Source organism: Oncorhynchus mykiss, chromosome 3 (assembly GCF_013265735.2).
Source record: "Oncorhynchus mykiss isolate Arlee chromosome 3, USDA_OmykA_1.1, whole genome shotgun sequence".
In the NCBI taxonomy this organism is placed as follows: domain Eukaryota; kingdom Metazoa; phylum Chordata; class Actinopteri; order Salmoniformes; family Salmonidae; genus Oncorhynchus; species Oncorhynchus mykiss.
In genome coordinates this window covers 31,663,719-31,680,239 of record NC_048567.1, presented here as the reverse complement: position 1 = coordinate 31,680,239, position 16,521 = coordinate 31,663,719, and positions in this window count along the sequence as shown.

Genomic DNA, 16,521 nt, shown 5'->3' with positions numbered 1-16,521 from the left:
TTAAGAGCAGTTGGAGGCCACGGAAGGAGTGTTGTATGGCATTGAAGCTCGTTTGGAGGTTAGATAGCACAGTGTCCAAGGACGGGCCGGAAGTATATAGAATGGTGTCGTCTGCGTAGAGGTGGATCAGGGAATCGCCCACAGCAAGAGCAACATCATTGATATATACAGAGAAAAGAGTCGGCCCGAGGATTGAACCCTGTGGCAACCCCATAGAGACTGCCAGAGGACCGGACAGCATGCCCTCCGATTTGACACACTGAACTCTGTCTGCAAAGTAATTGGTGAACCAGGCAAGGCAGTCATCCGAAAAACCGAGGCTACTGAGTCTGCCAATAAGAATATGGTGATTGACAGAGTCGAAAGCCTTGGCAAGGTCGATGAAGACGGCTGCACAGTACTGTCTTTTATCGATGGCGGTTATGATATCGTTTAGTACCTTGAGCGTGGCTGAGGTGCACCCGTGACCGGCTCGGAAACCAGATTGCACAGCGGAGAAGGTACGTTGGGATTCGAGATGGTCAGTGACCTGTTTGTTGACTTGGCTTTCGAAGACCTTAGATAGGCAGGGCAGGATGGATATAGCTCTGTAACAGTTTGGGTCCAGGGTGTCTCCCCCATTGAAGAGGGGGATGACTGCGGCAGCTTTCCAATCCTTGGGGATCTCAGACGATATGAAAGAGAGGTTGAACAGGCTGGTAATAGGGGTTGCGACAATGGCGGCGGATAGTTTCAGAAATAGAGGGTCCAGATTGTCAAGCCCAGCTGATTTGTACGGGTCCAGGTTTTGCAGCTCTTTCAGAACATCTGCTATCTGGATTTGGGTAAAGGAGAACCTGGAGAGGATTGGGCATGTAGCTGCGGGGGGGGGCGGAGCTGTTGGCTGAGGTTGGAGTAGCCAGGCGGAAGGCTAATGGAGCCCGGTATAATCTTTAAACCATTTCTCCTGAAAGTAGAGTGTCCTATTTGATAGGGTTTGACTAGGTATGACATTCACATTTGGCTGATTTGGGCAAAGACCAAGCTCCTCCCCTCCCTCTCCTGCACCTCCCTCTCCTGCACCAGAGGAAGGCCTAGACGCATCTTCACCTTCATCACCTGCCTGTCTGCTCTCTCTCTCTCTCTGTCTGTAATTGTCTCAAACTCACTCTCCCTGCTTGATTGTATTATCTGAAATACAGTACAAGACAGAGGGCTTAAAGGTCACTTTGATTTCACCAGTCCCCAAATGCAAAACTAGATTTTGAAGCTGGTGGGCTATACAATCGTCAAATAAATTGTGTCGGAAATAACATCAACGCCAGTGGTCCAGTTCACACTTATCATTGATGGCACCCAGCATATATCAGTTGAGTTGAGCAGGAGTCAATATGTTTGACTCTTTGTAGATGCAGATCTACAACCAGAAAGAAGAATTCCTTGGACTCTACAAACTGTCATCAACGACAGGGCAAAATATAGCCAAGATGACATGTGATGTGATGATGCGTCTAGACCTTCCTCTGTCCCAACTTTGAGGACAAGCCTATGACGGTGCCGCAAACATGGCTGGACAATTGCAGTGGGTGCAAGATATTTTAAGGAAAGAACAGCCGCTGGCTATGTATTGTCAATGTGGTCCACACTGCGTGAACTTAGTTACGCATGCTACCTGTGGAGCCTCTCCACTAGGAAGAGATTCAATGGGTCTGGTGCAAGAATTGGGGGGCTTCTTTAATCAATCTAGCAAGTTCAAGGTGATTTTCCCGGAAATCGCAAAATCAAAGCATGGTTTCACCTCGTTGAAACCTCTCTGTCCCACCAGTTGAACTGTTTGCACCCCTGCCGTCCACTCAGATCTCATCCAGTATGAGTCAGTGCTGACAGCCCTTGAAGAAATTGCATCATGCAGCACATTTCTAAAAGGGAACACTGTGCCCGGCCTTGAAATGGCTGAAGATCTGATGGGGGATTTGGAGTGCCTGAACACCTCCCTGCAGCTTAGGAAACAGACCCGTTTCAGGCATGTTGGAGGCTATGGACCATGTCAAAACAAGCATGCAGGACAAGCGAAGGAGCACTTTGATGTCTTGTTCGGGAAAAGCAACTGCTATGGCCACAAAGTTGGACCTAGAACCTATTCAGATGCCTCATATCTGCAAACCTACAAAGCGTTACACCGGTCAGGCTGCAGCCCATATACATCCAGATGCCCAGTCTTTGTACAGAGCCCAATTATACAACACCTTGGACATGGTGAATACTCAATTTATAGAGAGGTTTGATCAAACTGGATTCCACAAACTGCAGCAGCTTGAAAATGTGCAGCTACGCGGAGACTTGGACAAGGTGGTAGAAGAGTATCCTGAATTCAAGACTACTGCAGGTGCAGCTGGCCATGTTTGGGGCTAATAACACATATCAAAAGAGCTCAGATGTTGCTAACATTATTCAGGAAATGTTGCCAGAGGTGAGAGGTCTCTTCAGTCAGGTGAAAGCTTTAGTAAGTCTTCTGCTGGTCGTCCCTGACTCCTCTGTAGAGGCTGAGAGGAGTTTTAGTGCCCTGAGGAGGCTTAAGACATGGCTTAGATCATCGGTGAGTCAAACAAGGGTGAATAATGTGGCCATGTGTCACGTGCACCAGGAGAAACTGGACAGACTGCACCTTGAAGGAATATGCCAGTCTATTATCGGTGTCAACGATAAGCGCAAAAAGGCCTTTGGATCCTTTGCTTGAAGAACGGCAAGTCAAAACACGTCATTGCCTGGAGATGAAAGGATAGGAGAAGAGATGACTGGAGAGCAGAGGAGAGGAGAGGAGAAGAGATGACTGGAGAGGAGAGTAGAATATAGGACCGGAGGAGAGAGGACGAGTGCAGAGCTCAATGTTGACTCCATGTGTCACACCCTGACCATAGTTTGCTTTGTATGTTTTCATGTTTTGTTTGGTCAGGGTGTGATCTGAGTGGGCATTCTATGTTGTGTGTCTAGTTTGTCTGTTTCTGTGTTTGGCCTGATATGGTTCTCAATCAGAATAGTGAAAATAGTGAAAAATAGTGAAAATAAAGAAAAACCCTTGAATGAGTAGATGTGTCCAAACTTTTGACTGGTACTGTATATATATATATATATATATATATTTCTTTTTTTGAAAAAATGTAGCTAATTTGTAAAAAATTATAAAGGGAAATATCATATTTATATAAGTATTCAGACCCTTTACTCAGTACTTGTTGAAGCACCTTTGGCAGAGATTACAGCATCGTCTTGAGTATGACGCTACAGCTTGGCTCACCTGTATTTGGGGAGTTTCTGCCATTCTTCTCTGCAGATGCTCTCAAGCTCTATCAGGATGGATGGGGAGCATTGCTGCACAGCTATTTTCAGGTCTCTCCAGAGATGTTCGATCAGGTTCAAGTCTGGGCTCTGGCTGGACCACTCAAGGACATTCAGAGACTTGTCCCGAAGCCACTCCTGTCTTGGCTGTGTGCTTAGAGTCATTGTTCTGTTGGAAGGTGAACATTCACCCCAGTCTGAGGTCCTAGGGGCAGGTTTTCATCAAGGATCTCTCTATATTTTGCTCTGTTCATCTTTCCCTCAATCCTGACTAATCTCCCAGTCCCTGCCGCTGAAAAACATCCCCACAGGCTGCTACCACCATGCTTCACCATAGGGATGCTGCCAGACTCCAGACGTGATGCTTGGCATTCAGGTCAAATAGTTCAATCTTGGTTTCGTCAGACCAGAGAATCTTGTTTCTCATGGTTTGAGAGTCTTTAGGCGCCTTTTGGCAAACTCCAAGCGGGCTGTCGTGCAGCCCTGATTGGTGGAGTGCTGCAAAGATTGTTGTCCTTCTGGAAGGTTTTCCTATCTCCACCGAGGAAGTCTGGAGCTCTGACAGAGCTTCAATCGGGTTCTTGGTCACCTCCCTGATCAAGGCCTTTCTCACCTGATTGCTCAGTTTGACTGGGCGGCCAGCTCTAGGAAGAGGTGGTTCCTAACTTCTTCCATTTAAAAATGATGGAGGCCACTGTGTTCTTGGGGACCTTCAATGTTGCAGAAATGTTTTGGCACCCTTCCCCAGATCTGTGCAATCTTTTCTCTGAGCTCTACGGACAAGTCCTTCAACCTCATGGCTTGGTTTTCCTCTGACATGCACTGTCAACTGTGGGACATTACATAGACAGGTGTGTGCCTTTCTAAATCATGTCCAATCAATTGAATTTACCACAGGTGGACAATCAAGATGTCGAAACGTCTCAAGGATGATCAATGGAAACAAGATTCACCTGAGCTCAATTCCGGGTCTCATAGCAAAGGGTCTGGATACTTATGTAAGTAATATATTTCTGTTTTTTGCAAAAATGTCTTTAACCTCTTAGAGCTCTAGGGGCGCTATTTCATTTTTGGATAAAAAACGTTCCCGTTTTAAGCGCGATATTTTGTCACGAAAAGATGCTCGACTATGCATATTCTTGACAGTTTTGGAAAGAAAACACTCTGAAGTTTCAGAATCTGCAAAGATTTTGTCTGTAAGTGCCCCAGAACTCATTCTACAGGCGAAACCAAGATGATGCATCACCCAGGAATTAGCAGAATTTCTGAAGCTCTGTTTTCCATTCTCTCCTTATATGGCTGTGATTGCGCAACGAATGAGCCTACACTTTCTGTCGTTCGCCCAAGGTCTTAGCAGCATTGTGACGTATTTGTAGGCATATCATTGGAAGATTGACCATAACAGACTACATTTTCCAGACGTCCGCCCGGTGTCCTTTGTCTAAATTTGTGCGTAATCTTCAGGTGCGGGCATTTTCTCCTGGGATTCAGGAGAGAAAGCATGTGTCCAAGAACGATGTATCAATGAAGAGATATGTGAAAAACACCTTGAGGATTGATTCTAAACAACGTTTGCCATGTTTTCAAACGATATTATGGAGTTAATTTGGAAAAAAGTTTGCGTTTTGAGGACTGAATTTATGGATTTTTTTTGGTAGCCAAATGTGATGTATAAAACGGAGCTATTTCTAATACACAAGGAATCTTTTTGGAAAAACTGAGCATCTGCTATCTAACTGAGAGTATCCTCATTGAAAACATCAGAAGTTCTTCAAAGGTAAATGATTTTATTTGAAGGCTTTTATGTTTTTGTTAATGTTGCGTGCTGGATGCTAACGCTAATGCTAACGCTAAATGCTAACGCGAAATGCTAACTCTAGCTAGCTACTTTTACACAAATGATTGTTTTCCTATGGTTGAGAAGCATATTTTGAAAATCTGAGATGACAGTGTTGTTTACAAAAGGCTAAGCTTGAGAGATGGCATATTTATTTCATTTCATTTGCGATTTTCATAAATAGTTAACGTTGTGTTATGCTAATGAGCTTGCTGATAGATTTACACAATCCTGGATACAGGGGTTTTTTCATAGCTAAACGTGACGCAGAAAACGGAGCGATTTGTCCTAAACAAATAATCTTTCAGGAAAAACTGAACATTTGCTATCTGAGAGTCTCCTCATTGAAAACATCTGAAGTTCTTCAAAGGTAAATGATTTTTTTGAATGCTTTTCTGTTTTTTTGTGTAAATGTTGCCAGCTGAATGCTAATGCTAAATGCTACGTTAACCATCAATACTGTTACACAAATGCTTGTTTTGCAATGGTTGAGAAGCATATTTTGAAAATCTGAGATGACAGTGTTGTTAACAAAAGGCTAAGCTTGAGAGCTAGCATATTTATTTCATTTCATTTGCGATTTTCATGAATAGTTAACGTTGCGTTATGGTAATGAGCTTGAGTCTGTATTCACGAACCCGGATCCGGGATGGGGAGATCAGAAAGGTTAAACCTGTCATCACTTAGTTATTATGTGTAGATTGATGAGGGAAAACATACTTTAATCAATTTTAGAGTAAGACTGTAACATAACAATGTGGAAAAATTCAAGGGGTCTGAATACTTTATATGTCTTAATATTTATGGTGTTCTGTGCCATGTTTTGCGAAAGACGTGCAAGAGAGGTTTTAGCCCAGTGTAATTCAACAGAGTGAATTGTGTTTAAGCTACTAACAAAATAATGATTCACATTGCAATGTTTAATAATACTTCGAGCCTACAGCAAGAATATAACATTTGACTAATTATCTAAGCTAAGCCTGTGCAAATGTTGCATAATGAATATATATAATGACTGAAATGTTTACAAAATCTATTCTTGCATGGATATCCAAATTGAACTCCATATCATCGAACATACGGCAGTCCTCAAAGTCATAGTTATTGGATTAGTTTTTCATCCAATGCGTAGTTGTAGCTGTGCCGTCAAACCACTCCCAGTCTCCCTCTATTTTGATGTCATGCAGGCCAATCCAGACTTTCAGAAATGTTTTGAATCCATATATCATTTCCTGTTCCTCTTCGCTGTCATGTTCACCAGGTCTAACACTCTCTTCTGACAGTCCAGTCTTCTCTCATGCCAGGATTTCTTCTCAGTGGAGAGGTAGTAGATTTATTCTCCAAATGACCTCTTCCATTGAGCTCCATGTCCAGTTTGTTCACCTTTTCCTATAACTGGTCTCTCTCTTTCGTGAGGGTATTTAATCTGGTTTGGTTTTCCCCTGCATAGTAGTACTGACCAAGAGGTCAATTTTATTGAACAGTCAGTCCAATGATCCCAACCATTAGGAGAACACGCAGCAGCCCCAGACGCATAGCTCTGGAGGGTCTCTTCCACCTCTGAAGATGTAGAGATAGTTGAGCACCAACACCACCCCCAATATTCATAGTCTTCATTGTGCTGGATTCCTCGTTTTCAAATCCATCTTCCTTTGCAACAAGGTCCGCATTACAAACTTGTATGATGAAATACAGTAACGTGTGCTGTTATCACAGCTCTAATGTGTGGCTTGTACCTGTGTCTCTGCCCATTTATAATGCTCTGATTTGTGTGTGTGGCTTACTGCGATTCGCTGTTTTTTTGTAACAGGAAGCTGACACAAAACAGCCCTGGCCTCATTTGACTCCAAATATTCCTAGTTGGAATTTAGTAGCTAGCATAACAGGAAATCTAGATGTACACTTGGCCACAAAGTACTAGAAATCTGTCCCTTCAGATTTAGCTAACAATGCAGTGACCATGCGCAAATCACACACACACACAGGGCCCTAATTATAATATACACTACTGTTCAAAAGTTTGGGGTCACTTAGGAATGTCCTTATTTTTGAAAGAAAAGCTAATTTTTTTGTCCATTAAAATAACATCAAATTGATCAGAAATACAGTATAGACATTGTTAATGTTGTAAATCACTATTGTAGCTGGAAACGGCTGATTTTGAATGGAATATCTACCTATAGAGGCCCATTATCAGCAGCCATCACTCCTGTGTTCCAATGGCACGTTGTGTTAGCTAATCCAAGTTTAGAATTTAAAAAGGCTAATTAATCATTAGAAAACCCTTTTGCCATTATATTAGCACAGCTGAAAACTGTTGTTCTGATTAAAGAAGCAATACAACTGGCCTTCTTTAGAATAGTTGAGTATCTGGAGCATCAGCATTTGTGGGTTCACGCACCGCCATCCAAAGTAATCATTAGCAAATGTAATCATAATCATAACCAAACTTAACCAATTACCATTATTATTTCTACCAGTTCAAGTATTACTGTGTCCTGCAGTTATGCGTGTGGTTTGTCCAAGTGGTGTTGCTGTACCCCAAGTGGTGTTGCCGTATTTCAATTTCATTACTTTCAAATGTATTAAAAAGTGGAACATTTGAATGTAATATGAGTGTTACGTAGGCTATATCACTGTCGATTGTTCAAGTTTTAACGTCAATACGTAATTTTGCGCTGGAACTGTAATTGTGGAAATAAATTATATTTATCTAGAAAGTGTCAGTAATTACATGGAGTTGAAACAAACGTTTTTGGTGAAAACGGGCCGATTTGCGAGTGCTAATCAATCAACCATCACTAACGTTAACTGTCATAGCTAAATTACCTGAAAAGTTAATTAGCCCACATTCACCCAGCGACCAACAATGGTGCTCACGGGCGTATTCAACAAACATGAAATTCTTTATTACGTTATATTTGTCAGAAAGCCCACGTAGAGTGGCAATAATTTAAGTTGTGCTGCATGTGTAATTCATGTAGACTGTATAGCTGTACTTTCTTATGATTAATAGCATTATTAGTGTTTGTTGATTAAAGTGCACGCCGTTTTATTACAGTCAGCTTTCATTCACAGTGAGTGTCATCATGAGCAAGAGGAAGGGTGGCAGTGACATTCATCAGTTGTTTGGGCAGCCTGAACACCATGGCAAGAAACACCACTTTTAATGATACAATTTCTTTCATGTTCACTCTGGTGCGTTCAGAGTAGAGAGAGGGCGACAGGACATCGAGAGCAGGTGACATGGAGGTGAGTGAGAAAAGGAGCAAATATTGATGGTTAAGACCGAATAATGATGTCACAACAGTATAATCCTAATGTTAATTTAAGATGAGATATTCCTATAAATATGGCTTCTCATGTGTATTTTAGAAGCTGGCTGAAATTCTCACTCTCCTTATCAACGCCTCGAAAAGCCTGACCTTGCCGCGCCAAGTACTTCACACCCCCCAACAATCTTCATCAGATTTCTCCTCGCTTGTTGCTGCTGTCTTTCCAACTCACGTGAAAGTTGCACATTAACAGGCTTTGCCTCCTGAATCCGAGTCATCACAGCTAATTTGTGACACTGGCTAACTTTATGCGCACTAAATTTCTCCAATGCCGCCTTCCAATTTTGAAAGCCAGTCTTGACAAAATCTGAATCTGCTTTTGACGCAAGCTTAGACTTTTGTGTTGCAAAGTATTTAGCACAATAGAAACAGAGGACCCCCTTTGAGGGACTGTAATTATTATTATTATTATTTATTTTTTTCACCTTTATTTAACCAGGTAGGCTAGTTGAGAACAAGTTCTCATTTGCAACTGCGACCTGGCCAAGATAAAGCATAGCAGTGTGAACAGACAACACAAAGTTACACATGGAGTAAGTAAACAATTAACAAGTCAATAACACAGTAGAAAAAAAAGGGGAGTCTATATACATTGTGTGCAAAAGGCATGAGGAGGTAGGCGAATAATTACAATTTTGCAGATTAATAACACTGGAGTGATAAATGATCAGATGGTCATGTACAGGTCCAGAGATATTGGTGTGCAAAAGAACAGAAAAGTAAATAAATAAAAACAGTATGGGGATGAGGTAGGTAAAAATGGGTGGGCTATTTACCGATAGACTATGTACAGCTGCAGCGATCGGTTAACTGCTCAGATAGCAGATGTTTGAAGTTGGTGAGGGAGATAAAAGTCTCCAACTTCAGCGATTTTTGCAATTCGTTCCAGTCACAGGCAGCAGAGAACTGGAACGAAAGGCGGCCAAATGAGTTGTTGGCTTTAGGGATGATCAGTGAGATACACCTGCTGGAGCGCGTGCTACGGATGGGTGTTGCCATCGTGACCAGTGAACTGAGATAAGGCTGAGGTTTACCTAGCATGGACTTGTAGATGACCTGGAGCCAGTAGGTCTGGCGACGAATATGTAGCGAGGTCCAGCCGACTAGAGCATACAAGTTGCAGTGGTGGGTGGTATAAGGTGCTTTAGTGACAAAACGGATGGCACTGTGATAAACTGCATCCAGTTTGCTGAGTAGAGTGTTGGAAGCAATTTTGTAGATGACATCGCCGAAGTCGAGGATCGGTAGGATAGTCAGTTTTACTAGGGTAAGTTTGGCGGCGTGAGTGAAGGAGGCTTTGTTGCGGAATAGAAAGCCGATTCTTGATTTGATTTTCGATTGGAGATGTTTGATATGAGTCTGGAAGGAGAGTTTACAGTCTAGCCAGACACCTAGGTACTTATAGATGTCCACATATTCAAGGTCGGAACCATCCAGGGTGGTGATGCTGGTCAGGCGTGCGGGTGCAGGCAGCGAACGGTTGAAAAGCATGCATTTGGTTTTACTAGCGTTTAAGAGCAGTTGGAGGCCACGGAAGGAGTGTTGTATGGCATTGAAGCTCGTTTGGAGGTTAGATAGCACAGTGTCCAAGGACGGGCCGGAAGTATATAGAATGGTGTCGTCTGCGTAGAGGTGGATCAGGGAATCGCCCACAGCAAGAGCAACATCATTGATATATACAGAGAAAAGAGTCGGCCCGAGGATTGAACCCTGTGGCAACCCCATAGAGACTGCCAGAGGACCGGACAGCATGCCCTCCGATTTGACACACTGAACTCTGTCTGCAAAGTAATTGGTGAACCAGGCAAGGCAGTCATCCGAAAAACCGAGGCTACTGAGTCTGCCAATAAGAATATGGTGATTGACAGAGTCGAAAGCCTTGGCAAGGTCGATGAAGACGGCTGCACAGTACTGTCTTTTATCGATGGCGGTTATGATATCGTTTAGTACCTTGAGCGTGGCTGAGGTGCACCCGTGACCGGCTCGGAAACCAGATTGCACAGCGGAGAAGGTACGTTGGGATTCGAGATGGTCAGTGACCTGTTTGTTGACTTGGCTTTCGAAGACCTTAGATAGGCAGGGCAGGATGGATATAGCTCTGTAACAGTTTGGGTCCAGGGTGTCTCCCCCATTGAAGAGGGGGATGACTGCGGCAGCTTTCCAATCCTTGGGGATCTCAGACGATATGAAAGAGAGGTTGAACAGGCTGGTAATAGGGGTTGCGACAATGGCGGCGGATAGTTTCAGAAATAGAGGGTCCAGATTGTCAAGCCCAGCTGATTTGTACGGGTCCAGGTTTTGCAGCTCTTTCAGAACATCTGCTATCTGGATTTGGGTAAAGGAGAACCTGGAGAGGATTGGGCATGTAGCTGCGGGGGGGGGCGGAGCTGTTGGCTGAGGTTGGAGTAGCCAGGCGGAAGGCTAATGGAGCCCGGTATAATCTTTAAACCATTTCTCCTGAAAGTAGAGTGTCCTATTTGATAGGGTTTGACTAGGTATGACATTCACATTTGGCTGATTTGGGCAAAGACCAAGCTCCTCCCCTCCCTCTCCTGCACCTCCCTCTCCTGCACCAGAGGAAGGCCTAGACGCATCTTCACCTTCATCACCTGCCTGTCTGCTCTCTCTCTCTCTCTGTCTGTAATTGTCTCAAACTCACTCTCCCTGCTTGATTGTATTATCTGAAATACAGTACAAGACAGAGGGCTTAAAGGTCACTTTGATTTCACCAGTCCCCAAATGCAAAACTAGATTTTGAAGCTGGTGGGCTATACAATCGTCAAATAAATTGTGTCGGAAATAACATCAACGCCAGTGGTCCAGTTCACACTTATCATTGATGGCACCCAGCATATATCAGTTGAGTTGAGCAGGAGTCAATATGTTTGACTCTTTGTAGATGCAGATCTACAACCAGAAAGAAGAATTCCTTGGACTCTACAAACTGTCATCAACGACAGGGCAAAATATAGCCAAGATGACATGTGATGTGATGATGCGTCTAGACCTTCCTCTGTCCCAACTTTGAGGACAAGCCTATGACGGTGCCGCAAACATGGCTGGACAATTGCAGTGGGTGCAAGATATTTTAAGGAAAGAACAGCCGCTGGCTATGTATTGTCAATGTGGTCCACACTGCGTGAACTTAGTTACGCATGCTACCTGTGGAGCCTCTCCACTAGGAAGAGATTCAATGGGTCTGGTGCAAGAATTGGGGGGCTTCTTTAATCAATCTAGCAAGTTCAAGGTGATTTTCCCGGAAATCGCAAAATCAAAGCATGGTTTCACCTCGTTGAAACCTCTCTGTCCCACCAGTTGAACTGTTTGCACCCCTGCCGTCCACTCAGATCTCATCCAGTATGAGTCAGTGCTGACAGCCCTTGAAGAAATTGCATCATGCAGCACATTTCTAAAAGGGAACACTGTGCCCGGCCTTGAAATGGCTGAAGATCTGATGGGGGATTTGGAGTGCCTGAACACCTCCCTGCAGCTTAGGAAACAGACCCGTTTCAGGCATGTTGGAGGCTATGGACCATGTCAAAACAAGCATGCAGGACAAGCGAAGGAGCACTTTGATGTCTTGTTCGGGAAAAGCAACTGCTATGGCCACAAAGTTGGACCTAGAACCTATTCAGATGCCTCATATCTGCAAACCTACAAAGCGTTACACCGGTCAGGCTGCAGCCCATATACATCCAGATGCCCAGTCTTTGTACAGAGCCCAATTATACAACACCTTGGACATGGTGAATACTCAATTTATAGAGAGGTTTGATCAAACTGGATTCCACAAACTGCAGCAGCTTGAAAATGTGCAGCTACGCGGAGACTTGGACAAGGTGGTAGAAGAGTATCCTGAATTCAAGACTACTGCAGGTGCAGCTGGCCATGTTTGGGGCTAATAACACATATCAAAAGAGCTCAGATGTTGCTAACATTATTCAGGAAATGTTGCCAGAGGTGAGAGGTCTCTTCAGTCAGGTGAAAGCTTTAGTAAGTCTTCTGCTGGTCGTCCCTGACTCCTCTGTAGAGGCTGAGAGGAGTTTTAGTGCCCTGAGGAGGCTTAAGACATGGCTTAGATCATCGGTGAGTCAAACAAGGGTGAATAATGTGGCCATGTGTCACGTGCACCAGGAGAAACTGGACAGACTGCACCTTGAAGGAATATGCCAGTCTATTATCGGTGTCAACGATAAGCGCAAAAAGGCCTTTGGATCCTTTGCTTGAAGAACGGCAAGTCAAAACACGTCATTGCCTGGAGATGAAAGGATAGGAGAAGAGATGACTGGAGAGCAGAGGAGAGGAGAGGAGAAGAGATGACTGGAGAGGAGAGTAGAATATAGGACCGGAGGAGAGAGGACGAGTGCAGAGCTCAATGTTGACTCCATGTGTCACACCCTGACCATAGTTTGCTTTGTATGTTTTCATGTTTTGTTTGGTCAGGGTGTGATCTGAGTGGGCATTCTATGTTGTGTGTCTAGTTTGTCTGTTTCTGTGTTTGGCCTGATATGGTTCTCAATCAGAGGCAGGTGTTAGTCATTGTCTCTGATTGGGAACCATATTTAGGTAGCCTGTTTGGTGTTGGGTTTTGTGGGTGATTGTTCCTGTCTTTGTGTTTGCCACACCAAATAGGGCTGTTTTCAGTTTTTCACGGTTCTTGTATATTGTTCAATTTTCATCTTTATTAAAGATGTATCTAAATAACCACGCTGTGTTTTGGTCCGCCTCGCCTTCAACAGAAGAATCCCGTGACAGAATCACCCACCACAACAGGACCAAGCGGCGTGGTAACGGGCAACAGCAACAGCGGCGCAAAGAGGAATGGACATGGGACGAAGTATTGCCAGGTAGGAGACCTGAGCCAACTTCCTGTGCTTACCGGAGGGCGAGAGAGACCGGGCAGGCACCGTGTTAAGCTGTGGAATGCACGGTGTCCCCAGTGCGGGTGCATTGCCCGGTGCGGTACATACCAGCTCTGCGTATCGGCCGGGCTAGAGTGGGCATTGAGCCAAGTGCCATGAAGCCGGCTCTACGCATCTGGTCTCCAGTGCGTCTCCTTGGGCCGGCTTACATGGCACCAGCCTTGCGGATGGTGTCCCCGGTTCGCCTGCATAGCCCAGTGCGGGCTATTCCACCTCGCCGCACAGGCAGGGCGACCGGGAGCATTCAACCAGGTAAGGTTGGGCAGGCTCGGTGCTCAAGAGCTCCAGTGCGCCTAAACGGTCCGGTCTATCTGGTACCACCTCCACGCACCAGCCCTCCGGTGGCAGCCCCCCGCACCAGGCTGTCTCTCCATCTCATCCTTACAGGTGCTCCCACCTGTCCAGCGCTGCCGGAGCCTTCCTCCTCGCCAGCGCTGCCAGAGTCTCCCGCCTGTTCAGCGCTGCCGGAGCCTTCCTCCTCTACAGCACCGCCTGAGCTACCCGTCTGCCCAGCGCCATCAGAGTCGCCAGTCTGCCCAGCACCGCCTGAGCTACCTGTCTGCCTGAGCTACCCGTCTGTCTAGTTTGTCTGTTTCTGTGTTTGGCCTGATATGGTTCTCAATCAGAGGCAGGTGTTAGTAATTGTCTCTGATTGGGAACCATATTTAGGTAGCCTGTTTGGTGTTGGGTTTTGTGGGTGACTGTTCCTGTCTTTGTGTTTGCCACACCATATAGGGCTGTTTTCGGTTTTTCACGGTTTTTGTTTTTGTACATTGTTCTATTTTCATCTTTATTAAAGATGTATCTAAATAACCACGCTGCGTTTTGGTCCGCCTCTCCTTCAACAGAATAATCCCGTGACACCATGGCTATGGCCTTACATACACACACAATTCACAATGCAATGTCTAATAATACTTCCACCCTACTGCTCATTACTTTTATATACACCAAAAACAAACAATTTAACTAATTACTACTGCCCAAAACCTGGTCTAAACTGAGTTTGTACAAAAATACACCCTGCATCTCACCCTTCTTTTTGCCAGTATTGTAAATATTGACCAAACATATTTCAGACTTTCCAGAGATAATCCGTATTTTCCATTATCCTTAGGAGAAAGCTGTCATCGGTAAGTATATTGCCCTAGACTGAGAATAGTATCTAGTTATGGTAGGGGTGAAATAAGTATAGCCAGTTATAATTGTAACGGTTTAGCAGATTATAAAAAAAGAAGATCAGTCTTTACATGGCTGAAAGAAAAGGAATATAACATGCACTGTTTACAGGAAACTCACTTTACATCCTTAGATGAAGTGGTGTGGAAAAAGAAATTGGGTGGTGAAATAATTTTCTGTCATGGACAAAGGAACTCAAAGGTTGTGATATTAATTAACAAAAATGTTGATCTGAATGTGCAAATAGTTAGGAATGATTCACAAAGGTGGAGCCTTTTGAATATGAAAGTGGACGAAAAAGAGATTTGGCTCATGAATCTATATGGTCCAAATCAGGATGATCCGTCTCATCCTTTCCCAATGAATGAAGATTATGGTAAGGAATTCTTTCCAAATAATATAACAAATTGAAAATTAACAAATGTATAGAAAGATCAGTGCGAAGGCCAAATTACAGAGGAATAACTTTTTTGAGGCTATTAAATCCTTTCAGTCTGGAAAAACCCCAGGGCTTGACGGCATACCGGTAGAGGTATATCAAGTATTTTTTTATATACTTAAAGCTCCATTGTTAGATTGTTTTAACTACTCCTATAGAAATTGTAGTCTGTCAGGTACTCAGCAGGAAGGTCTGATTTCTCTATCATTAAAACAAGACCCAGATGGCAAATATAAAGACCCAGTCTATCTAAAAACAACTCTTACACTTCAATGTTGTGATGCAAAAATACTAGCAAAATGCATAGCACTCAGGATGAAAAGGGTTTTAAAAGGTATTGTTCATCCTGATCAGACATGTTTTTTACATGGACGATACATTGGAGATAATATACGACAACTACTAGAAATAATAGAACATCATGAAACATGTAAGAAGCCAGGAATGGTATTTATAGTGGATTTTGCAAAGGCATTTGATAAAGTAAGACTGGATTTTATTTATAAATGCCTGGATTTTTTTCAATTTTGGTAATTCTCTTGTAAAATGGGTAAAACAATAATGTATAGCAACCCCAGGTGTAAAATAGTAAATAACAGCTACTTCTCAGAGTTTTGAATTGTCAAGAGGAGTTAAACAAGGGTGTCCGCTGTCACCATATCTTTTCGTTATGGCCATCGAAATAATAGCTATTAAAATCTGATCCAATAACAACATTAGAGGATTAGAAATCCAAGGCTTAAAAACAAAGGTGTCCATGTATGTCGATAAATACCTGTCTATTTATGGAAAAATGGCCCTGATTAACTCCTTAGTCAGATCTCAGTTTACTCACTTACTTATGGTGCTGCCTACTCCTGATGATTCGTTTTTTCAAATCATATGAGCGAAAAATATTTAGCTTCATCTGGGACGCTAAACCAGACAAAATAAAACGTGCCTATCTATATAATGGATATGAACTGGGTGGGTTGAGATTATTAAATATAAAAGCACTAAACTTCACTCTAAAAGCTTCACTCATTCAAAAGTTTTATTTGAACCCTAAATGGTTCTCAAGTAGATTGCTAAGAAAAGCTCATCTATTGTTTAAAAATAGCCTTTTTGCCTTTGTGCAGATTGCCATGTCTCATTTTCGATTAATTGAAAATGATACTTTTTTCAAAGTATCTGTCTTTTTCAAACAAGCATTGCAGAGCTGGCTACAATTTCAATTTCATCCCCCTGAAAAGATAGAACAAATATTATGGCTGAACTCAAATGTGCTGGTTGATAAAATACCTGTATTTATGGGAAAGATGTTTGAAAAGGGTGTTTTGTTCTTAAATTATATTGTAAATTTGAATGGTAGACTTGTTTCCTTCATGGAGTTATCAGAATTGTACAGAAAGGTCTGATCAATCCAAGAGTACAACCATTTGATTACAGTATTACCCCAAAAATGGAGGAGGCGGGAGGAGATTGGGAACTGGTCTGTCTGCCCAATATAAAGGA